Source organism: Trachemys scripta, chromosome 7 (assembly GCF_013100865.1).
Source record: "Trachemys scripta elegans isolate TJP31775 chromosome 7, CAS_Tse_1.0, whole genome shotgun sequence".
In the NCBI taxonomy this organism is placed as follows: domain Eukaryota; kingdom Metazoa; phylum Chordata; order Testudines; family Emydidae; genus Trachemys; species Trachemys scripta.
In genome coordinates, this window is record NC_048304.1 from 73,242,092 (window position 1) to 73,248,091 (window position 6,000).

A 6,000-nucleotide genomic window follows, 5' to 3' on the forward strand; every position below is an offset into this window, starting at 1 on the left:
CGCGGCACTGCGTTGCATCCCGGCTGTATCCTCTCTCCGTCATGGCTTTGGAGATCTTCTCGTAGATCTTCGCATTCTGTTTTTTCGATCGCAGCTCCGAAAGCACGGACTCATCGCCCCACACAGTGATCAGATCCAAGACTTCCTGATCAGTCCATGCTGGGGCCCTCTTTCTATTCTGCGATTGCATGGTCACCTCTGCTGGAGAGCTCTGCATCGTTGCCAGTGCTGCTGAGCTCGCCACGATGTCCAAACAGGAAATGAGATTCAAACTGCCCAGACAGGAAAAGGAATTCAACTTTTCCCAGGGCTTTTCCTGTGTGGCTGGTCAGAGCACCCGAGCTCGGACTGCTGTCCAGAGCGTCAACAGAGTGGTGCACTATGGGATAGCTCCCAGAACTATTAGCATCGAATTCCATCCACACCTACCCTAATTCGACATGGCCATGTCGAATTTAGCGCTACTCCCCTCGTCGGGGAGGAGTACAGAAATCGATTTAAAGAGACCTCTATGTCGAACTAAATAGCTTCGTTGTGTGGATGGGTGCAGGGCTAATTCAATTTAACACTGCTAAATTCGACATAACCTCCTAGTGTAGACCAGGCCTTAGAGAGTCGCTGCGATGAGAAACTTTGGCCTCTCAATGCACACAAGGAAGTGGGGAGACAGCCTGAAAGTGTCTTAATTACCTTACTGGTTACTCAGAAATCCAAACAACACAGTTTCCTTAAAATGATCCAGCCTCAGGCCTCCATCCAAGTACCTAAGACAAAATATGATGAAGATTCCTGAAAATCTTATTTCATCATATAAAATAAAAGGTTCTACCAATCCCAAAGGATTGGACACATTACCTCCCAGGTTATTGAATATTCCACATCTTACCCAAATACATGCTACAGCCAATTCTTATTAACTAAACTAATATTTCTTAAAAAACAAAAAAGAGAGAGTGTATGGTTAAAAGATCAATATACATACAGACATGAGTTCAATTCTTAAGATTCAGATTCATAGCAGAGATGGTGAGCTTTGTAGTTGCAAAGAGTTCTTTCAGAAATAGTTCATAGGTTATAGTCCAATGTCCAAATATCATATTCAGTGCGTACCAGCATAACTGGGACCTCAGTCTTGTGACTCAAACTTCCGTGATGAAGCTTAAGCAGATGTGAAATGACAGAATCAGGACCCAAGGATCTTTTATATGTCCTCTTTGACAAGTTGGGAGTTCCCCAGGGAACAAAAGGTAATTAGGATGATTTTGAAGGAGGTCCATCACTGGTACTTAGCTATACAAATTAACATGAGGCAATTTGCTTGTTCCTCCACCGTTCACCGTATATTTCAAAGAGAAATGAATACCGAGATATTCCATGTTTACAATTAATTTAAATGCTAGGATGTTCTTTTGCTCTCTGAACTATCAGAATACAGCATAGACAGGGACTGTTGATTGCATCGTTGATCCTACTCATATATATGTAAATACACAAAAACACAAGCATTATCTCCCCACATGTCTTTTGAGGGTTATTTATTTTGGAGGATGTTTAACCCCTTCTGACCATACGTCACATGAGGTAATAAGGGAAAAGCTCTGGAGATGTCCAAAATATGCAGTTTTTGCTCTCCTGACATTGAGTGTGGCTTCAGGGAAAAGACTGGTAAAGTATCTGACTGGTTTAAGTGGAATTCTGAGACTACCTTAGGAATGAACTTGGAGTGTGATTTCAGTATCACCTTGTCCTATGGAAGGATGTGTAAGGCGGTCCAGTCATAAAGGGTTCGAGTTCAAACTGACTCTTCATGCTGAGGTAGTGGCCATGAGAAAGACCATTTTGATGGCAAGGTGGTGTATTGAGCACTCTGACAGTGGATAAAAGGGTGGCTCCTTTCGCTTCAGGAGGACGATGTTCAGGTCCCACGTGGGAGTTGGGTCTCTGACTGGAGGGCAAGTATGAAGGAGGCCCTTGAGGAATTTTGATACCATAGGGCATAAAAATACTGAGTATGACTGTACCAGAGCGTGACATGCAGATATCGCAGCAAAGTGAACCTTGAGACAGTTGGGCTAACCCTCTGTGTTTCAGGAGCAGGATGTACTCCTGGATCTTCAGTATCAGAGCCTCCATTGGGTCAACATGATTCTGAGTTGACCCTATGGAGACTCCCTTCCATTTTGAGAACGAATCTTCCTGGTGGAAGTACTCATGATTTGTATAAGAATCTCCTTAACTTGTAGGGAGCAGTCTCTGTCAGTAGTGCTGAACCAGCTGACATTCTAGCCATCAGGTGCAACGACTGTGGGCCTAGGTGTGGTATCTGATCTTGATTCTGAGACAGTATGTCTGGACAAGGTTAAAGATGAGTGCGAGGCTACCCAGACATCTATAATACTCTAACAAGCCAAAACCGCGTTGGCTAGTATGGGACTATCATGATGACTGAGGCCTTGTCTTGTCTGATCTTGGATAGTATCCTGGAAATCTGGGGACTTGGGGGAAAAGGAATCCTTGAGATTATCGATGGAGAAAGGTGTCTGGTAGGGAGCCCAAGCTCACGTGTCCTCTGGAGCAGAAGTGCAAAACACACTTGGTGTTGACCTCTGTGACAAATAAGTCTATGATGGAGGCCCCCACTGACAGAATATTAGGTCTAGGATCGATTTCTGCAGTGACAGGTGTGGTTGGTCATCACTGTCTGCTCAAGAAGTCTGCTAGGTTGTTGGTAACCATGGAACATGTAGAGCTAGTGAGGCTACCCCCGGTTGATAACTGCATATCCAGAGCTTAATGGCCACCTGGCAAAGAAAGGATGATTGAGCACCTTCTTGCTTGTTTACAGAGCACATTACAGATGTGTGTCCATCAGGACTGGCAGATGTGTGTCCACACAGAACTGGCAGGAATATTATGCAGCCCAGTATGAACATCCTGGAGCTAAGGCAGTCATGTGAGGTTTCAGGTTGTCCTGAGATGTGTCTTTGTATCACTGATAGTTCAGGTGGGCACCCCAGTCTGTTCTTCAAATATTCATGGTAAGAGTTATCATCAGGGAAGGGACCAAGAATGGCACCCTTTCTCATAGTTCACCAGGAGTCCTAGTTGAGAGAACATGGAAAGGATGTATTGCAAAGGTGTTGCAGTCTCCTGTTGGGACCCTCCCGAATCAGCAAGGTGTCCAGGTATAGGTAGATGTGGATTTCCTGTCTTCTTAAACACATTACCAATATTGCCAAGCATTTCATGAACACACTGAGTACTGCTGAAAGTCTGAATGACAGAGCTCTATAATGGTTGGGCCACACTGAATTTTAGGTACTTCCTGTGGGCCAGGTGGATGACTATGTGGAAATATGCATCCTGTAAGTCAAGAACCAGAACCACAATCCTGTCTTGAGCTTGGAGACATGTAATGATGGAGGCAAGTGTTCTCATCCTGAACCTGAGATGGCATATATATTTATTGAGTATGATCAGGTCTAGGATAGAACGAAGACACCCTTTCTTCTCTGGAATGAGAAAAATATCCTGGGAATTGAAGCCTCTTTCCCTCAACTCTACTGGGAACTCCTCAATGGCTTCTAGACAAAGCAAAAAGAACAATTCTGTTTGTAGCAAGCTCTTGTAAGATTCCCTGAAGAGGGATGAGGTAGCCTTGCGCAATAATCTCTAGTATCCACCTGTCTGATGTCATGGCAGATGACACACAGTGGGAAAAGGTAACTTCTGAAGATTATGCTCTGTAGATTGGGTCTGATGTAGCTCTTGGTCTTGTAAAATCTGCTGCTGTGTTGAAGGAGCAGGGTGTGTTCCACAGTAAGAGGAAGGCTGCTGCCATCTGCTGTGACTTCAGCTCTTCTTGCTGTGATATTCTATGGTATGATATTCTATGAACTCTCACAGCTATTGCTGAAGACGTGACAACTTGTGGTATGGAACAGGGATGTGAACGGAGTCCTTCAGTGAGTGCAGAATGCCATCTTTCTTTTCACACTAAAGAACTCTGAGACTTCAAAGAACAAATCCTCAATTGTGGCCTGTACCTCTCTCAGTATGCCTAATGTTTGCAGCCACAATGCTCTGTGCATGGTCACTGTGGTGGTTATAACCTCTCTGCAGTGTCTGAGGCATCAGTCTTCACCTGCAAGTCTATTTTGGCCATCCACTGACTGTCCTTAATTATATCCTTAAGCTTCTCTCTGTTGTCATGAGGAAAGGTGTCACCCTGTCCCAGGTGAGAACACTGTAGTTGGCCAGCACAGCCTGGCGGTTAACCAAATGCTGCTGCAGTAAAGCTGAATGCAACCCTTCCTCCCAAGTCTTTTAGAGTCCTTTTCCTTAGGTATTCGTTTGCTCAGTGTCGACTTCTCTTGTATGGCAGACATGACTATGGAGCTTGGGTTGGGGTAAGTGCAGAAGTACTCAAACGCCATAGGGGGAAACCTGGTGCTTTTTTTTCCCCACTTGCTTTGCTGTTGGTGTTACTGTGAGTGGCGTTTGCCACATAGCTTTGACTGGGTCAAGGAGTCTCTCATCAATGGGAAGGGCAATCCTGGCTACACCAGAAGTTGACAGGATGTTGAACGGCTTGTGGGATTTCTTCAGTATGACAAACATATCAGTCTTGAGTTAATCTTGTCAATCATCACAAGGAGCTCTTGGGATACTTTAAAAGTCACCCAGTGCTAATATCGGTGCCAAGTACACTGCCTCATCCAGTGACAAAGAGGAGAGAATCTTCAGTGGGGCATTGAAGGCAATGGAGGAGACCAGCTTCTTGATGCCTGTGATGGTGAGCCTTCACTACCCAATATGGCCATGGTGACATGCTATAGGAGTACAGTTTGATTCAATGGGGGTTGGCCAGTCTGATGCCAGTCTTGACAGGATGATAGCGATGAAGTTGGTCTCGGTCATGCGATCGCAGATCTCAGGGGACAGGATTCTCTATTTGATGATGGGGAAAATGTATGCTCTGGTGACAGTGAGGAGCAAACCTCTTCTGGGGTGGTGCCAACACATAAGGCACTCTTGGTGCTGGAGTCTGTACCAGTGCCACTAGGTATCTTGGTACCAACTGTGGCTCACATTCAAGCCTAGTCCCTCCAGCGAGGCTGGGGTTGACACTGAGGGGTGCATCACTGGAGCCAGGAATGGTGCCAGCAGAGACTGCTGTGTCACAGACTCCTCCTTCTCCCCAGTCCTTGACACCACATGAGGCTTAGCAGAGTCTTTTCCAGAGTCTTTGCTGTGTTTGAATTTATGGGAGGACATTGAGCTCCTTTCTCAGGCTTCTTGATATTTGGAGCAGCCTCTCAGTGCCTGGCTTCAATACTGGAGGTGTCAATGCTGGCTTTAACGCGGATGTTGAGGTCAGCTTGGTGCTGCAGATATCAGCATCATCCATTGTCAGTACCAAATCTTTTCTAAGTGCTGTCTGAGGTGTTGCCTGCCGGATTAAGATGTTTTATCCACTAATAGGATTCTGAAGCTCATTTAATTAGGGTCTGATGATACTTTCAGGGATTGTTCCAGAATATGGAGTTTTAGCCTCTTGTCTCAGCCTGCATGTTCTAGCAGAGAAGGATAAGCAAACTGAGCATCTACGCAGAATACGAGTCCCCCAAGGCAAAAGAAACACCTACTGTGTCCATCCTTCAGGGGAATTAGTCCATCACCAGATGGACAAGGCTTGAAACCTTCAGGTTTTGAGTTTAGCATGATAAGGAACCCTGTACAGGGGTGTGGTTGCAGGAAGTGTCTGATCAGCAGAGTTTGGGTGAGACAGACAGTTTGGATCAGTTCATGTAGTCAGATATACTGAAGAATATGGAAGATTTTAAAAAGGCTTAGCCTAAGCTAAGACCTAGTGGGTTGGACCCTTGCTGCCCTTAATGCCCTCATATGGGAGCAAAAGGCAGCACAGGGCATACACGTGGCCCCTACAGATATTTGTATTAAATAAAAAAACCTTCTAGTGTGGCACACTCGAGGTCC